Source organism: Stegostoma tigrinum, chromosome 12, assembly GCF_030684315.1.
Source record: "Stegostoma tigrinum isolate sSteTig4 chromosome 12, sSteTig4.hap1, whole genome shotgun sequence".
NCBI lineage: Eukaryota > Metazoa > Chordata > Chondrichthyes > Orectolobiformes > Stegostomatidae > Stegostoma > Stegostoma tigrinum.
The window spans coordinates 52,533,736-52,554,244 of record NC_081365.1 but is presented as its reverse complement, the minus strand read 5'-3'; the positions used below and the strand labels follow the sequence as shown (position 1 = coordinate 52,554,244).

The following is a 20,509-nucleotide window of genomic DNA, read 5'->3' as shown; positions in this document are numbered from 1 at the left end:
GAAAAAAAGTAGTACTAGAAATAATCAGAATGCCTGGCAGCATCTATTGTGATATAAGGTGTGTGATTTATATATATTTTGATATAATTTAGTTTAGGCTTTGGATTTAAGTTAATGGCACGTCGGTTTTGTTTGTATGTTTGAGGGGTTTAATGGTTAGCTTGTAAATTTGTCTATTGCCATTTTTTTCTGTTTATTTTAGAAATAGTCTGACAGAGAGTATTCCTGGTATGTCATGAGATTTTATTTTCATTAAGAGAGATATTACAAACAAATCAAATAAAGAGTCATACATTGGGCATTCAGTTTTGAAGGCCAGGATTGATTGTTTTTTCTTTTGGGTTTCAGTTTGGAAACTTTGCAGGTGTTTTGGCTGAACGTGGTGTCCAAATCTGTTGCTCCTAAGGAAAGGAAATAGCTTAATTGTGTTTGGAAATAGATTCCTAAAGCAGATTATTTTGAATGCTCCTAATCAGGAGTGTTTGGGCACAAACCTGAAGGGGTTATGCAAAAGTGAGAAAGTTTAAGCATATATGTACAAAAATTCAAGAGAAAAGCTGATTAAATTCTCAAGGTGGGGAATAGAAACCACGTTGGTTAAAAGCCTATAAATGTGATAAAGGAATTCTCTCTAGTAAGAATACTGTAAAGGAGTATTTTGGGGATCAAAGGATTGTATTTTTACTCTGTTTTCTACATCTTTAGACTTGTAATATGTAAATAGTTTGGTTTATTCAATTTTATCTTCATTTCTTTTATCTAATAAAATTCCTGTTTTATTATTAACACTGAATCTGCAGCATTTTGTTTTTGCACTTCTGTGAAAGATCGCCTAATTAAACCCAAAAAGACCAAAATATGATCTTTCAAGCCAAATCTCAATCTGCAACTGACTTGTCCTGTAATTGAAGCGTAGAGATTCTAACATTGTGGTAAGGCAAACAGAGCTAACTTCTAGAGTTGAATAAGTCTCCTTTTAAATGAGTTATATGACAAAACTTGAAATTTTAATTTCTCTTCTCTCTCCACAGATGCTGCCATATCTGGTGAGTATTTCCATTTGTATTTCAGATTTACAGCATCCACAGTATTGTACCTTACTTTCAGCTACATTTAAAGCAGGATCACTTGTAATTCATATCATGACAAATATTTTTTAGACTCGATCAGACCATCCTTTCAGAATCAGTATCCAATTTAAAATGGATCAGAGAACATGGAATCCCTGGACTGTTAATGGGCGCTTGATTTTACTGTGTTGATTTATGACAGATGAAGTAAACTTTGAAGGCCATTAGATTGTTTTGGGTTCAGGATAGTTAAGGAGTGATTTTGGCTTAAGCACATTTTTTTTATGGAGGCAGTTTGGAGAAGACCTGACTGGGGTCAGAATGAAATATTTTTCACCCTTAAAAAAAGAGTATGGAACTGTTCAGGGGAAGTTAACTTAATAGTTTAATTCTTGGTCTTTGATTCCAGGATTGTTTGGCTAGAAATCCACAGGTTCTTAAAACCTGAGAAAATTTAAACACTTACTTTTGTGAATACTTATATCAGAACACATCACAGAGAAGAGTTAGGGGAAAGTTAATGTAAAGAATTGGAGCAAGCAGTTTGCTTAGCTTAGAGATTTTATACAGTGGAGTAATTTATCTGGATTTGAATCACTGAAAAGCAATTAAGTTGGTAATAAACTGAAGGCTGCTCTAAGTTATTTATATTAACTGTGTTTGATATCTACATGATTTGGCATGACTAATTTCTTTTCCATCTTTCACGAAAGTTCATACTCATTCTGTTGTTGAAGAAACTCTGCAGCTTTGTGTGATTACATTTGGCTGAATGACCACTATACCATTTTTTAAAAAATGATAATCAGGCCAGATATCATTCTGGGATCCAAATTGTCCAGTCGTAACATTAGCTGAGATCATAACGCATGTATAAAGAGCTCTGACTAAAGTTTTACAAATATGCTTGATAAGAATCTGCAAATTCTAGAATTCATTACACAAAATTAAAAGCCTGCTGGAGATATTGCAAACCAGGCATGTTTTTAAAATTCTGTTAACACTTTTCTCAACCATTTGTAACACATTTCTGAGAGATGCAACACTCCTGTTTGCTAATTTAACACCCCATTTAAGAAACATGGGAAGTGGAAGACAAGAAATTATGGGTTGGTTATCCTTATTTTTGTTATTGTTGAGATTTTAGAGTCCATTATTAAAGAGAAGATTGACAAGTACTTCAAAGTGCACGGTAAAATAGTACTGAGTCTGCACGGTTTCATCGAAGGATCACCATGTCTGATAAGTTTGTTAGAATCCTTTGAGGAGATAACAAGCAATCATTCAAAGGGGAGCCAGTGGGCATGATCTATTTGGATTTTCAGACGGCCTTTCACAAGGTGCCATGCAGGAAGTGCTAAATAAGACACCATGATGTTAGGGACGAGGTGCTCTAATGGATAATTTGTTGGCTGACTGGCAGAAAGCAGGGAGTGGGATAGAGAGGCCTTTATCAGGATGGCAGCTGGTATCTAGTGGAGTTCTGCAGGTGTCAGAGTTGGGTCACAACTATTCAAATTACACATTAGTGATTTGATCAAATGAACTGAGGAAGTTGGTGCCAACTTTGCAGATGACACATTGATAAGTGGAGGGACAGGTAGTGTTGAGGAGGTGGGGATGCTGCATAAGGACTTCAACATGCTATGGGAGCGCGCATAGACTTGACAGATGGAATTCGATGTTGGAAACTACGAGGTTATGCACTTAAGTAGAAAGAATTGAGGCAGAGACTATTTTCTAAATGCAAAAAAGCTTCGGAAATCTGAAGCATAAAGGGACTTTGGAATCCTAGTTCAGGATTCTCTTAAGGTTAACATGTAGGTTCAGTCGGAAGTTAGAAAGACAAACGAACAATAGCAATCATTTCAACAGAGCTAGAATACAAGAGCAGAAATATACTGATGAGGCTCTGTACAGCTTTGGTCAGACCACATTTGGACTACTGTGAGCAGTTTGAGCCATGTTTCTAAGAAAGCTTGTGCTGGCTTTGGAGACGTTCCAAAGGAAGTTCACAAAAATGATTCGAGGAAGAAAGGACTTGTCATATGAGGAGTGGTTTTGGACCCTGGCCTGTGATCGATGCAATTTAGAAGAATGAGTGGGGGAATCTGATTGGAACTTACAGAATACTGAGAGGCCTAGATAGAGTGTAAGCAAAGAAAATGTTTCCACTAGTAGGGCAGACTAGTACCCTTGGGACCAGCCTCAGAGTGAAGGGACAGCCTTTAGAACTGAGATGAGGAGGAATTTCTTCAGCCAGAGGGTGGTGAATCTGTGGAACTCATTGCTGCAGAAGACTGTGGAGGCCAAATCATTAATTATATTTAGTGAGAGATTAATAAAGGGATCAGTGGTTACAGGGGAGAAGGCTGGAGAATGGGGCTAAGAAACATATCAGGCATGATGGAATGGCAGAGAGGACTCAATATGTCAAATGGCTGAATTCTGCTGCTATATCTACATTCATTTAAGTGCGAGTTGTTTTTAGTTCTATCTGGCTTCCTGACAATGAAATGTGTGGTTATGACTGCAGATCACACAATAAGATGCTTTCTTGATTTGTTGGCTGTCTATAATAACATTACACTTTCCCAGAAAAATTGAGTTGATTATGTAATTCGCAAGTTAAAAAGGCCTGAAGATCCCACTGATCTAAGTGACTGAGATCGATTTTATATTTACTATTTGTGATATTTAACTTTTTCCTCTTTGTTGCATTTTCCTGGAGAAATCACGTGATGTTTTTAAATTTATCAGCAATAAGTTCTATTTGTTATACTTCAGAGGAATTCTTTTTAAATAGATTCTGCCTGCATACTGAATGAAATCAGCTGAATCTTTTACTTCTTTGACTGAGTTCAAGTTGTTTTAGCTTTGTGGAGGGTTTTAGAATGTGAGGTCGAGTGAGTTCTGTAAACAGTACCTTACCAAACACATCTCATTAATTACCTACTGTAGCTCTGTTGTATGACTTACATCTAATACGTGTCCTATCTCACCATTGCTATAGCTTGAACAACTCGTCATTCAGTGGATATCCTGGAAATCACTGGCATCCTTTCTGCCCATGCCACCTTTAAAAAGCAGATTGTGTACCTGGGCAAGAATTCTTAGTCTGTAGCTGCACTGTGTGTTCCTGGCTTTACCCTGAACATGGTAGACATGGGGAAATTAGTGCCCTGCTTTGGAGATAGGGAGCTGGAGGTCCTACTAATTGGGGCTATGATGATGCAGAGCTTCCTCCTCCTCAACTAGAGGTCATGACATCAGATCAGTCCTGGTTTGAGGTTGATGCACAGGTGAAAAGAGTCTCAGCTGTCGAGAAGAATGCATAGCACTATAAAAGGAAGGTCAATGACCTTCTCCATTCCCACCAGCATACCTGCCGCCATCTTCTCTCTGGCATCTCACACTCACTCTATCTCTGCTATCATACCCCCCTCCCACAAAGGCTCATGCTGTACCATTTCAGAAAGCCTTAGAGCTAAAGAGTCATACTGTATGGAAGCAGACCTTTTGGTCCCACTTGTCCAAGTTGACAAAGTTTCCCAAACTAAGCTATTCCCACTTGCTTGTTTTTGGCTCATATCTCTCTAAACCTTTCCTAATGTCCAAATGTCCTTTAAAAGTTGAAATGTAATGAATTTACCACTTCCTCACGATTGCCTGCATCATCTTCCCTCACCCTGTCATCTAGGCCAATCTCTAACATCACTAATCCTGGATTCCCACTGTGCTGCCTACTCATTTTCCCAGGATACCAGCCCCTGCACCAACAATCATACCCTGTGCCACCTACTTTCATATCTTGTAATACCTGTGTCTCTCATTCTATGAGGAAAATAACCTACATTAGGGCAGAAAGAGTCAAGACAAGTTGTGAGCTGGCATCATTGAGTTTCTCACTTTTATGAAGGAGAAGATCATGGCTCTAAGTGGCCTGAGCAATGTTGGACTGCTGTTGGAGACTGCTTTTGACTTACTCTGCTGTAACACTTATGCAAAGGCTGTCCCATTCCATTTCACTGAGGCCTGCTGATGAATATAACAAGCAGTCTGGCTTTGGGTCTGCACAAAAAGACAAGGCAACATAAGGTGGTTTATGTAAAGGATGCTGTGAGCACCCAGTAAGGCACAAATGGTGAGCACTACAAGATCAAGTGAAGAGGCTGGATGTGCAGCCTGGTCCAGTCCATGAGCTGGGCATGTGTCCTTGAATGTATTGTGTTCTCATTGCTGCATTTCAAAGATAATTGTTGGCACAGCCTGAGGAATAGCATTGAAGTGCAAAAGCGCCCTTTCAGTGGATTGGAAAAATGCCATGAGTGTTCTCAGAGACTGGGATATGTTGGATGCCAATATCCATGGATGTGGGGAGTGTGTGGTCAGTGCCCATGAAACATGCCCTGTGATGATGGTTCCTGGTGTCTGGAATGGAAGTCACTTGCATGAAGTGGCATGCTAGGATTCGAGGTGCTTGTTTTGGTTTTCCTGAAATTGAGCTTGTTTCGTAAGTTTGGAAAGATGGGAGGCTGGACATTAATGGCGTGAGTTGTGCCATTAACAAAAACCTTGACAAGTGATAATCCCCTTCAGTTGGCATCTCGCAACTGCCTAATATGAATCTCACCTCATATCTTGTAAGAGCATAAAAGATAGTGCAAGTTGTTTCCAATATCAAGATGGGCCGAGGCAGACTTGTCACTTGATTCTGGCACATATCTTGCGATGGCCTATATTGCTTAGACCCCAATTACCTTTCTTGCTTCTGATTCATTCACTGTTATAGCAGAATAATATATACTCTGCACTTATATGACATTGAATGACTTTTGTCTGCATTATGATGAATCCAAACTTGGTATTGTTAAGGGGAGGGTTGTCACCTCAGTAAACTGATGATTGCCTTATATACAGGGTCTGAAATCACTTTACTTTTTAAAAGGGTATGTCTAATCTAGTTTTATTCATGTACTTTGCGCTTTAAGTGAGGAATGGAAATTAGTGTCGATAGGATAGAGCTGATTGGATATGCACCATTGGATTCAGACCAGTCTGTGAAATTTCCTTTACCATTTTGTCAGGAAATTGAAACACGCAGCAGGATTTTGTTAATGTTAAATTTGTCATGGGCTGTTGTGTAAGATGTGAGGTAGCAAATTGGCAGGCAATCATCATGCACCTGCATTGTTGGTCAGTAGCCAATTGACAGCCTATTTTACATTCCAATATCTTCTAGTGCGAGATAAAAGGCTACCTGCCTGTCCAACAGTTTGGCGCTGCTACACAGGCTACACATCTTCTCGAGAAGATGTGCTAATAACAGGGAAGACCAATAAGGAGCATTTAGAGAACTTGAATATGGCCCCTTTGTCATTCTTTTTATAACATTGGAATAAAAGAAACATCATGGAAAAGTATTTGAGATAACAAGGTGTAGAGCTGGATGAACACAGCAAGTCGAGCAGAAGGATGCTGCTTGGCCTGCTGTGTTCATCCAGCTCTACACCTTGTTATCTCAGATTCTCCAGCATCTACAGTTCCTGCTGTCTATGGAAGTGTATCTATTTCTTATTCTCTAGATGCTCTCAAGTCTTATTATATAACTGGAAGTTTTTTTTTCAGGAAAGTGCAGCGACTATCAAAGGAGTCAAGGCCACCTACCATGTTGACCAGGAAATGTGGTCCATCGTCTGCTGAAAATCTGCTGAAAAATTGCATAGCCTTACAATACCTCAAATGGCAGTCTTGTATATTGTTACAAATCCTTATGGGCATTAATTGTAGCACACTTCTGGGAATCCTCAACCAACCACAATTGCATGTACACATGGCTCATGTCCAGCTTCATGAAGGAAAGTCCCCCTGCTAGCTTTGCATATAAACACTCTATGTGAGGGATTGGTATTTATCCAGCTGTGAAAAGTGGCTTACTGTTTGTTTGAAATCCCCACAAAGGCAAACTGACCCATTGGGCTTCACATTCATTAGTACTGATACTGCCCATTCTGCAAACTAGACTGGTTTGATGATCCCTTAAAATTCAGCCTTCTGATTTCGGTCTCTACATTTGCACATAAGACAAATGGCACTGGGTTCGCCTTGCAGAATCATGGAATTGCTTCCTGGTCAACATGGTAGGTGGCCTTGACTCCTTTGATAGTCGCTGCACTTTCCTGAAAAAAAAACTTCCAGTTATATAATAAGACTTCACTCATGCAGCTACTTTCAAATCGAAAAGTGTTGTGCCAGCCTAGATGAATTCCAGATGAATCTTTCTGAAACATTTTTGTCCCATCAAGCTTAGACCCAAGCCTCTTACTACAATCAGTGGTAACTGAACTGACTGCTTCTCATAAGATAAGAGACTGGAATCAATGTTATCCCCTTAATCTGAAAATTTTCCCCGGTTTAGGTTTTCACTCTCGCCGAGGTCTTATGCAAACTTAAGTGTTAGAGTCCAGAGCGAATTTGTTGAGACTTGTTCTGCGATTACTGAAACAGCCGTACTCTCATTGACCTCCATGAGAACCAGATGTCCATTTAACTAATCAGACTTTTATTTTGATTGGTTCTGACTTAGTTGTTGCTTAGCAATTTATCTGTTCCAAATCAGATGCAGGTAGACTTTCTAGAGTGTGTATTCTCCTGGATACCTGCCTATGAGTTCTCTCACTCAATTTAAGTCTAGAAGGACTCCCTTGATGTCTCATTTCCACATACCCGCAAAACTACAATGGCTTGCCAGCCTGGATTCTGAAGAAATTTAAAACTGTTTGACTGAGTCTTGGCTTTGTTTTGGTGTTTTGCTATGGGTTGACTCAAAGTCTCTCTGTTCAGGATTTGTCCTAAATGAGGCTATGCAATTGCCTTCATTTAAGTGGTGTTCCCTAAGCTCCGTCAAAATAGCAAGGATGTCCACTTCCATCAGCATAGCTGGCAATTCATATACTCCACTTGCCATATTTTCCATAGATAATTCCAGTACAATTCCTGTTTGAAGTCCAGTTGGGCTTCAGCTGTAAGGGGGTTTTGCATGGTTACTTCATTAATCCCACTATCAAATAGTCTTTCAGGGTTAAACCAAAGTCTTTTGCCTCTGGCAGTTATCCTAACCTAGTCAAAAAAACCAGATGCAGATTCCTGTGATTTTCGAATTGCCAAGTAAAACCAATGGCATCTCAGAATTAGAGGAGGCTTGGGGTCATAGTATTTTGTAACTAAATCTATAAACTCTTAAAAGGTTTTAATGCCTCAGAGTAACGGCTCCTACTAACAAATAAAGCTGCATTTCCAGAAGTTGTCAAGAAAATTACTCGGTGCTTTTCATTTTCTCTGATGTCATTTGTCCAGAAGAAATAACACATTGGTTCCATATATAGGGCCCAGTCCTCAATGGCAGGATTAAATGCGTCAAGCTTGCTAAATGAAGGCGTGATGCCAGAAATATTTACCCCAACTCAAAGACAACTGTTACCAGCGATTTTCTTCAGAAACATGCTTTTCTCTCATCACCACATAAATAACTCCACAGAGACCTATAATCAAGTCACCCGTTATTTACACAATGGAGAGCCCTTGACATCGATCTAGCTTCCTGAGAGCCAGCTCCCTGATTGAACAAGATGTTTGACACCCCTGTTCATATCTGTCATCAATGGCTCCTTTATTGGACTAGATTAACAGCCCCAATCAGGGGACTCAAATTCAGTGAGGTCCAACCTGCAGACCTTGTTATAATCACTATATCCAGCATTAATCTTCATTAAGTGCAGTATTCACATTCAGGAACAACTTATATTAGAAATGTGACACTGTGGTACTGAACAATATCATCATGCAAAGTTGAGCTTCATATTGATTAGTTTGGTTGTAAAATGCACGTTTTAAAGAATATTAACAATGTTTGTGTACATTTAGATCTAAGGCAACTGGATAGGAAGTCCAAATGGGCTTTTTCCAAATTTTCAGATACCAAGCAGTTTTCCGAAGTCAGTGGCAAGAATGGATATTTGTCCATATATTTTTCTCAGGAATCCCAGGAACCGACAACTTCCAAAAAGTTTTCATTCAAAATTATTTCTTTGGGTTACCAACTGTTAAGCAAAACATAGTCCAATAACATGTATTGATTATACAACCCAGAATCAACTAGGTCATCTCTGTATCACAGATGACATTGCACTTCTTGGAAAAACTAAATTTGAGATGAAACAAACCTTCATTAGCTCATACAGCAGCAAGGAAAATTGGTCTTGTTTTCAACAGTGAAAAATGTCAAATCAACATGAGCTAAATCAATTTCTTTGGATCAATCTACTTGTGAAATGATTGTAAATCACTAGGGATAATCTGAGGTTATAAAGAGTACAATACAGATAAAAGTCTTTATTCCCTTTTCTTCACTTAGTCTCACTGTTCTTAATGTGTTTATTCTAAAAATAACATTTGAAGGTGATACACCAAGGTTTAGAATAAAAGAGCTTTGAACACAGATGTAAGCCATTCAGCCTTTTGTATCTGTGTCTCATTCAAATGACAAGCTATGTGGTTTTGGAAGATTGAAAGTGTTAGTGACATTGATACCAATTCATAATGATCTTCCGACAAAAAAGCATTGTGGGGGTGACAGTGCTGAAGAATTCTTTGTTCAACGAGCAGGTGTTGAATATTTAAGTAATCTGGGCATGTGTATCAGATCGATGATATGAGAAAATGGTTTTACAACTTTTAATATAGTTCTGGAGTCAGTAGAAAATCTACAGATTTGATAGACTTGAGTGACATATTCTGGTAATGATCTAATGATCAATTGCTTATCAAACATTGATTTACTCTATTGTTAGTTTCTTTTAAAGCAGAAAAACACATTATAATTTATGAAGCAGACATTATATCAAAACACTGCTTTCCGTGACAGTAGCTTGCAAACCCATTACATTCTAACTGGCAGACAGAGTCACAACATTGAATATAGACAGCACATGAAGTCACTAAATGAAAACTTTCTGAAAGGAAAGGTACATATAAATCATTCCTCTTTTCTTCCAAAAGGAAATTTAACGAGTTACAATAGAAAATGAGCTTATTAGTCTCTGCAATGTAGCATTCATGTTCATTGCTACAGTTATCAGTGGTATTGCTGTCATTTCTCTTTCAAATTTTCTTTCATGCGTTGCAGTTGCTGTCCCAAAATTTTCCAATCCTGATGCCCTATAGCCAGATTTTGTTTCTGTTTAATCACTGACTGACCTTATTTCTCAAGATATTTCAATGGTACAAATTATGGCATTTACTGTTTTGATCCTTAACAGCTACCAACACATTTCCAAGCTTCATGTTTTACAACGTGGCTTCTTCAATTTCTTTCAAAGTTTTAGTCTTCTGTTGATCCAGTAGATTTTTTTCCTTCATAAACTGTTCTAGTAATTGCATAATGTCTACAACCTTTCTTGTTTTAATTGGTTTCATCGAAGTCTAGTTTCTTCTATGCCCTGTTTGAGTTCTTTCACTTGACCATTTGGTGGCATTTATTTCTGAAGAAAGGCTATCTCATGAAAGACTTGCAGCTCCCCATTGTGTGTACTGTGTTTCTCCTCCTGTTTTGCATTTCAAACATTTTCTTCAGCATTGGTTTGAGATTTCTGCAGACTTTAACTCCTACTGAACATGATCAGTTTCATGTGTGCTTTAGTCCAGACCTTTGTGTAAACTCATTCTATTCATGGAATTGATCATACAGATGTTGTGATTTACCTTGGACCCTTTCTCTTTCAGCTCTTCATTCAACTTTGTGCGTTGAATGGAGGTATCTCAGAAATGCATCGGCATCTCAAAGAAATCTTAGGTTTAGATTTAACCTGAACTAATTGCTTAGCCTTTTCTTTTTGTCCTTTCATTTTTATCTCTGCAGCAGAGAGCTGAGATTTTCACCCTACTAAAGACAATGAGAAACGGGAATTGGAGAATTGTATTCTGAAAGATTTACAATTGTAGGTTTTTCTAAATGGCTACCCATGTCAATGAGTACCTGCTTTTATTTTTTAGAATTCCCAGGAGTACTGGATTGGATTTATTTCTGAAGTAGCCTCCAGGACTGAAATATCAGCTTTCTTGCTCCTCTGATGCTGCTTGGCCTGCTGTGTTCATCCAGCTCCACACCTTCCTATCACAGATTCTCCAGCATCTGCAGATCCTATTATCTCAGATTTAAGCCATGATTGTTTTCTGCTGTTAAAACTGAAGCAGCGTGATATTGCTTGATGTTCTGCTTTCTCTTTTTACTTCTGCGTCTTACTGAGTTAGGCGAAAGGCTGTTCCCAAAACTCTGGTTATCGGATTCCAATTTTTGAAATAAACCCACAGCGACAATATTAGAGATGAAGTGAAGTGCATGTCAATGGTAGGGAAATTGTTGCAGATGTTTCTTGGGGATAAGTTTTATTCACATTTAGAAAAAAATGGACTTATTAGCAATAATAATAACACTTAGCATCATGGCTTTGTGTGAAGGCGGTTGTGTCTCACAAATGTGATGCGTTTTTTGGAGAAGTGACAAAGATCATTAATGAGGACAGACAGTTCATGTTCTATATACAGACTTTAGCAAGGTCCCTCGTGGCAGGCAGATACAAAAGGTAAAAGCACATGAAATCCACGGTGAACAGATAAGGTGCATACAGAATTGGCTCAGTCATAGAAGACAGAGAATTGCAGTGGAGGGCTGTTTTTCAGATTGAGATCTGTGACTGGTGATGGTAAATGCAGGAAACCAAGCGGAGGCTTGGGGACTGCTTTGCAGAGCACTATGCTCGGTTCATAGTAAACAACTGCATCTCCCAGTCGCGAACCATTTCAACTCCCCCTCCCATTCCTGAGACAACATGTCCATCCTGGGCCTCCTGCAGTGCCATAATGATGCCATCCATAGATTGCAGGAACAGCAACTCATATTCCACTTGGGAACCCTGCAGCCCAATGGTATTAATGTGGATTTCACCAGCTTCAAATTCTCCCCTCTCCCCATTGCATCCCAAAACCAGCCCAGCTTGTCCCAGCCTACCTAACCTGTTCTTCCTCTCACCCATCCCCTCCTCCCACCTCAAGCTGCACCTCCATTTCCTACCTACTAACCTCATCCCGCCCCTTTGACCTGTCCGTCCTCCCCGGACTGACATATCCCCTCCCTACCTCCCCACCCATACTCTCCTCTCCACCTATCTTCTCCTCTATCCATCTTCAGTCCGCCTCCCCCTCTCTCCCTATTTATTTCAGGATCCTCTCCCCATCCCCCTTTTCTGATGAAGGGTCGAGGCCCGAAATGTCAGCTTTTGTGTTCCTAAGATGCTGCTTGGCCTGCTGTGTTCATCCAACTCCACACTTTGTTATCTTGGATTCTCCAGCATCTGCAGTTCCCATTATCTCTGGTCACAAATACCCAAAATGTTGACTGCTCCTTTCCTCTAGATGCTGCCTGGCCTGCTGTGTTCTTCCAGCCTCCTGTTTGTCTGTCTTCAATTCCAGCATCTGCAGTTTTGTTTTTGTCGCTTACAAAGAACAAAACTGATTTTTGTGTATGTAACTTGCATACCTACAGCATATTAAATGGCAGGCAGAATGACAACGTTGTACACTCAAAGCACGCAAAGTCCTTTAAGACAAGCTCTTTTCAAGACAAAGCAGGCATATAACAATAAGCAGGTTGTTCTCATGACCAGCCAAGTTATTTTGCATTGATTTATGGTGCTAGGCATTAGAAAAGTATTTATCTGATTCCATATTTCCCAAATAGAATGCTTCAGATGTGAAAGAACTGGCTGGCATCGTACTGCTACTCTATGATTTGATGAGTTATTACAGCATAGGCAGTGAAAAGGAAACTCACTATTAATTTGATACAGACAAACGAGTAAACCTATAAGAAGAGACAAAATTATTAGTGCAGTTTACTTATAAATGCTGATGATTAAAACTCAACTAGGCCTGTTCAGAGCCAAGGTTTATCTTTGTTGAGTGACAGAGACAAAATAGAAAGTCAGTAGTCAGCTCACTCTTACCCCGAACATATCAGCTCAGTGAATCAAAAGATGTGTGATGGCTCCCATTCAATGTATAATCTTTCTTCTTTTGTAATGTCATAAAATTAACACATTTTACTCCTCAAAAGTTATTTTGAAACAAATGCTATATGTCAAATCGCAACATATGACATGGGCCATGGCCCAGTTCATGGCAGTCTTGGTGATAGGGAAAGGGTGTGAAATCGCATGAGAATATATCAACATGGACCTCTGATTTCATCACATTAGGTTTCCCAATAGTTGCTGCAAACGAAATGCATATGCCATGTGCTTTGATTAAAACAATAATTGAGAATTCATTCAGATCCTGAACCATCAAATTAAACTGAATTTTCTTGGTTGGTTAGAATTTTATGTGAAGTGTTACCGAGCCACAGGTTGTATATCTGATTGACAATGGGACAACTGCTGATGTTATTGCTACATTTGGCTGTCATGGACCAACATATCTTCACAGGAAATTTGGATCAGTGCAGTCTGAGCAACTGACATTGAAGGAGCGAAAGTTCTGTTATTTGGAGTTAAGACTGTTGTTGTTTAGATGCTGAATGTGGTTCCATTGAGAGGCTCAAGAGTGTGTGAACTGTTTGGAAAAAAACAACTGGCAGAGTAGTACTTCAGCCCAGCAGTGCCATACGTAATGGACATTGTCCGCTCAGGAGTTTGTTCCTCCAGTGAGGAAGAAACTGATACAGAGAGGAGTGCAGCCATAAGGATACGGGATAACTGGAACTTCACGGTGAACTGCAGGAGCAGCCTTGGTGACCATTGAAGTGTTGACTCCCTTAAAGGTTGTTGTCCTTTCCTGTAACCTCCTTCCAGGCTTGCCCAGGTAGGCAAGGAGATCTCTTCCTTTCCTTTGTTGAGACCTCAACAAAGCAGAAATAAAGGAATGCCCCAAATGACTGGTTACTTCAGGGAGAAAATTCTGGAGATGGCTACCTTCCAGTGTATGGTTGTTAAAGCCAATAATTCTTTGGGCCTCTTGATGAAAATCTATATTTAAAAAAAATCCAGCTTTCAGAATCATAATAAGTGAGAACCAATAGTGTCTCCTCCTATACAAACTCAATGTTAAATGTCATCCACATTTTGGCAAGTCTAACAAAAATGAATTTTACAAATTGCAAATTCATTCGGATTGGTTGTCCCTTGATTTGTAGGATTTTTGAAGGTGAACAGTGATGTGCATGAAACATGCTCATTTGTACAAGAGATGTGCTTTCCTCCCCTCACCCATGTAAATTAAGAAAATGTTCAAGGTTGTCTGAGGACAAATGACTTTGAGAATCTTCGGCAAAAGACTTGCAGCAGCAGATTTATTTCACCTGACAGACAAATTTGAAGACAACATTGGCATCAGGAAAGTACTTGTCAGTAGCTGTGAAAGTGACCACATGACTGTGAAATTTATGCTTTCAGCACCTTGTGTGTCTCCTAGGGTTATCTGACCAACATTAATAAGTCTATAGCTTGCAGACAGATCAGACAAAGTTACTGATACATTCTTTATCAGCGAGAAAGAAAAAAGCTTGCACCAGGAAGAAATAGCAGAGAGTGAGAAAGCATTGTAAATTTTCCACATCACCACATTTCACAAGGTTTAGGGCCTCATTGATGACACTCATGGGCAGTCCAGATATTCATAAACTGCAAATGGGTCCTAAAATAACTCCACAGAGGCTGGTATTCCATCACCAAGTCACCTTTTATTTACACATGCATAATTCTTGACACTGATCTAGCTCTCTCAGTGGCAGCCTTAAGAGTGCCAGGATGTTCGACATTCCTGCTTTTATTTGTCAGCCCAGGCCAGATTGACAGCCTCAGTTAGGAAACTCATATTCTATGAGGTCCGCCTGGCTGACTTTGTTACAATCACAGCAGGTTTCACTCCATCTGTGACCAGCAACTGTAATGACTTATTTTTTAGGCAATTCCTGGAAGCTGAGATTATCTAAAGGAGGTGGATCTGAAAGCTATAGTTGAGGAGACAATTCACTTCAGTGCTGGCTGATGGCACTGGTGAGTCAATTGCAAGACCGTGGAAAGGAAACTTCTTGGATACCTGAATCCAACTGACTCTCATTGAAACTATGGGCCAGATGTTTGGTCCTGAGTAGGGGAGCTCGAGTTGACTAATTTCCCAATTCAACAGGCCCACCTCATTTTAAAGGGCCCCAGCACACATGACGTTTGCTCAGGGAAGGCAAGGACAAGATTGAGTTGGGCCTTCCACTTCCAGAGACAGTTTGGATGTGAGTCTAAGGCAGACAATTACAGAGGTGGGCTGGTTTTAATACCTGCTTCAGTTCTCTGAGACCTCAGCATACTTTTCAGGCCTCTAGCCTCTGTCCTTCATACATAGCGAGTTTTGAGAAGATTTGTAGCTCAGGCTGAGGTTCTGGATGTGAGCTTGCTCGCTGAGCTGGAAGGTTCGTTTTCAGACGTTTCGTCACCATTCTAGGTAACATCATCAGTGAGCCTCCGATGAAGCGCTGGTGTTATGTCCCGCTTTCTATTTCTCTGGTTAGGTTTCCTTGGGTTCGAAACGTCTGAAAACGAACCTTCCAGCTTCATACATAGCTTAATACCATCCCCCCTTCCCTGTACTTCAAACCCTCATGCTACCTTCATAGCTAGTTACCTACTGTCCATCATGAACAGGCCTCAAGACACCATTTGGGGATGATTAAAAAAAAACTTGTAATAATCTAATAGAGCCCTTACATAGACTCACTTTGTACACAAAAAGGGAAACCTCTCATTCATGAAACCCATTCAATTATTTACGTTTTTTCATGTCCATCTTTTAAATAAATAACTACATTTCTGCTCAGTAATCACATCAAAGTCAGCAAATCATTAAATAATTCTTAAAACTGTTAATAAAAAAGTGACCTCTGTTGCCTTCCTGAGAAACATAGTTTGAAACTCACCCAAACTTTCAAAACGGATTCAGCTGTTGTTACAGCCCTTGGAAATGTTAACAATAAAGTCGATTAAAATGGCACCAACAGATAGGAATGATTTTTATTTCCAAGCTACACCATGTGGCAAACAATGAGTTTTTGTTCTCTCATTTTCATTGAAAATTGCAGAGTAGTTTGCTTTTCATATTTGAGGAGGTGGGATTTAAATAACATTAGATTATGGCACTTATATCTCCTCCATAAGTTCATGACTTTAGACAGTGAAAGAGAGAAAATGGAGCCTGTTTAAACTCAGCACTTTTTCTAACTGACCCAACAGATCCACGTTTCACATGTGTCCAATTCATAATGATCGCCTACCAGCAAAAATGTATAGATTAGAAAAGGCTGTGAAAGATCCACATCCAAGCACTGCCTTCCATTTTTTAAAAACGTATTCTAGAGTTGCCCAACAACAGCAAAAATCAGACATTTACACTGGTTTGCTCATAATTTCATTGGGAAATCACGTCAATGTAACAAGCTGTCGATGATAAGTCCTCTTTTCATAGAAATTTCTGTGGGAATAACATGAATGTCATAACATAACGACCTGAATTTAACGAAAAACATTAAGCCCTTGACATCAGCGTGAAAATCCACTGCATATTTTCCGCAGGTAGCCTCCTACATGGCTGGCTCTGACTCAACATCCAATTAAGAAAGGAAGGCAGAAGTCAACAGAAAGCAGGCATTTCTGCATCCTTGCCAGTGCCATCCAGGAGAGGTGGTCAATAGAGATCAGACAGACATTGAATTAAACAAAAACAGGAGGCCAAAGCAAACCTCTCCAGGTAGGCCAATAGTGACAGCGTGGCTGCCTTCCCTGTCCACCGTCCTCTCATGACATAGAAATTTGCTTTTTTTGTTCTAATCAGTTATTAATCTCTTTGGAGCAGGAAACCAATCAACATTTGATCCTTTCAAAGGTGAAATGCACGATCACAATGGGTAGCTAACCTGATGGATCTCCTCAGTATTAAATCTTGGCTAAAGGAAGAGAATAAATCACTCTCAAATTAAACATTGACCTGGAAGAGACACCTTCCTACATTATTTCCAGTAAATGGTCCTGCAGTTAGAGTGAGAGGCCAATAATGGGTTTGTATATGAAGGAACTAATCCCATTTCCATTCCTCTCTTGTTACAACTCATCCAAGGTTAAAAGTTAGTCTCACATCCTCTAACCAACTTCAGGTCACTTTTGGGGTATCTGCTTCTGTTTTAATTCTGTTACCATCACAAAGTAATGAAAAGCTTTGATTAGAAACAATCTAGACATTGGTCTTGAACATTTCAAATGATAGGGCTGTGACTGTTTCCTTTGGCATCTGATTTCAATGTGGAATTATCCTTGGAAAAAAAATTCTTAGTACATTGTCTTGGGAACGCAAAGGCTTTGCAGTTTGTGTGGATGCTTATCTTGTGTTTTGTCATTACTGAAGAACACTAGGTCTCTGTTTTCTTCACTTCCTACCAGTCCATTCTATAGTTTATAGAATATAGACAGTTACTTTTCTTCTCCTTTGCTGCAGTGATATCTGTTTCAAATCTTTAAGCAATGATGTGGTGCTGGTGCATTTCCCATAATCATTTATGTAGAATCTTGCAGCATCTTTTTAGAACTCTTCAATGTCATTTAGTTCTCTCTCTGTAAAAGTTCCACACATAACTTGCAGACTGTAGACTGGGCAAACATTTGGTGTGGAATGTGGAATCCCCATTGAAGATTTTTTTTTGATTGAGCTCTAGAAATGATTGTGTGTCTGCTTGTTGGAGAATTTATTTATAGAACTTTCAAGCCAACTGTTGGTTGATCATACTTTAATTATTGAAACATATGAGACAGCATATTTGGCATTGAAAGACATCCCCCAATGTTCCTGCCAGTTTTGCATTTCCAGAAGTCAATCTTGCAGGAAACTGATATGATCTCTTTTTTTCTCCCTGATGCATAAATCATATAATCATATGTAAAAACAGATCTGATCTAAGCTCCATACTCCTGGTACATCCAGTCATGAATGGTGGTTGAAAATGAAACAGCTAATAGGTGGTGAGATTCCAGAAATATCCCAGTTTGAAATGGTAATAGAACCCTGCACATAGAGTCATAGAGCTGCACAGCACGGAAATAGACCCTTCAGTCCAACTTGTCCATGCTGACCCAATATTCTAAATAAATCGCATCCCTTTTGGTAGCATTTGGCCAATATCCCTCTAAGCCCTTCTAATTCATGTACCCATTCAGGTGTCTTTTAAGTGTTGTAATTGTACCAGCCTCCATCACTTCCTCTGGCAGCTCATTTGATACATGCACCACCCTCAGAGTGAAAATGTTGTCCTTAGATCCTTTTTAAATCTTCCCTCACATCATAAACCTACGCCGTCTAGTTTTGGACTCTCCCACCCTCTCTACTTACTCGTTCTTGCACCTCATGATTTTATAAAACTCTATGGGTCACCGGTCAACATCTGACACTCCAGGGAAAATAGCCCCAGCCTTTTCAGTCTCTCCCTATAGCTCAAACCTTCCAATGTTGGCAACATCTTAGTAAATCTTTTCTGAACCCTGACAAGTTTCATAACATCCTTCCTACAGCAGGAAGACCAGAACTGCACACAGTATTCTAAAAGTAGTCTACAAAATGCCCTGTATAGCTGCAACATGACCTCCCAACAATGTGCTGAATAATAAAGGCAAGCATGCCCAACACCTTCTTCACTATTATGTCTGCCTGTGACTCCATTTTCAAAGAACTATGAATCTGCACTCCAAGGTCTCTTCATTCAGCAGTGCTTCCCAGGATCTTGCCATTGAGATTTACCTTTCCAAAGTACAGCTCCTCAGTTATCTACTTTAAACACCATCTAACATTCCTTGGCCTGTTGGCCCATCTTTGTGGTCTTAGATAACATTCTTTGCTTTCCAGTACACCTCTAACTTTGGTGTCATCTGCAAACACACTAACCATACCTTCTATGTTCACATCCAAATCACTTCCATAAATGACAAAAAAAACAGTGGACTCAGCACCTATGATCCTTATGACAAACCTCTGGGCACAGGCCTCTAGTCTGAAAAGCAACCCTTTACCACCACCCTCTCTCTTCTTCCTTCAAGCTAGTTCTGTACGCAGATAGCTAGTTCTACCTGTATTCCACGTGATCTAACCTTGCTAACCAGTCCACTGTGCAGAATCTTGTTGAATGCCTTACTGAAATCCATATAGATCATGGGCAATGGTCTTCCTGCTTCAATCCTCTTCATTACTTCTTAAAAAAACTCAATTAAGTTAGTGAGACATGATTTCCCGTGCACAAAGTCATGTTGACTATCCCTAATCAGCCCTTACCTTTCCAAATCCTGACCATAGATGCAACAATCTTCACTCAAAAGTTCTGAGCAGATTAACAATTTCAGCTTCACCTTGGAATCCCTAAAGTCATAGTTACTAGACTTCAAATAATTCAACTCATTCTGCATGATATCAAGAAATGGTTGACAGTGCAGAATATTGATTATGGGCTCTAACAATGTGCCTGCATAGTACTGAAGACCTGTGCTGCAGAAATATACACACTCCTACCTAAGCTGTTCTGATGTATTTATAACACTGGCATTTACCCAACAATGTGGAACATTACCCAATATGTCCTGTGCACGAGAAAATTAAAACTCAGAGTAGAGGAAGGCAATTTGGCCACTTGAGCCTGCACCACCATTTAGTACAATTGTGGCTGGTCTCATCTCAACCTCAACTCAACTTTCCTGTCCACCCTCTAAAACCCTTCCACTGGTTGTGAATTAAAAATCTGTCTCCTTTTTAAGTTTATTTAATATTCCACTGCACTGTAGGGTAGTGAATTCCACTTTATAAATTGTGAACTTGAACTTCGGAGTGAGGAGAAAGATAAAGAGAGAGCATTTAAGAGCTTGGAACTAGATGTTTGGGGCAGAGCAAAGGATTTAAAACAAGGACAAAGGAAAGGAAACCAACACAGAACAATAAACATAGAAAAGTACAGCGTAGTACGTGCCCTTCGGTCCATGATGTTGTGCCGACCTATTATCATATGAAGACCAATCTACCGCGCATGCCCTACATTTTACTATTCTCTGTGTTCCTATCCAAGGGCCGCTTAAATGTCTCAAAATATCTGACTCCACTACCACTGCCAGCAGCGCATTCCACAAGCCCACCACTCTCTGTGTAAAGAACTCACCTCTGACATCTCCCCTATACCTTCCTCCAATCACCTTAAAATTTTTTCCCCTTGTAATAGTCATTTCCACCCTGGCACTTTATCTATGCCTCCCATCATCCTGTACACCTCTATCAAGACAACTGTCATCCTTCTTTACTCCAATGAAAAAAGCCTT

The 20,509-nt window shown here is 39.6% G+C and overlaps 1 long non-coding RNA gene across 1 annotated transcript in view; it reads left to right on the top strand.

The window, feature by feature from the left end:
* LOC125457247 (uncharacterized) overlaps positions 1-20,509 on the top strand; it is a 352,059-nt gene that overhangs the window by 318,912 nt on the left and 12,638 nt on the right. Inside the window, exon 3 of the long non-coding RNA XR_007248583.1 lies at positions 1,032-1,046. This is a non-coding gene — a long non-coding RNA (uncharacterized LOC125457247). The remainder of the gene's footprint in view (positions 1-1,031; positions 1,047-20,509) is intronic.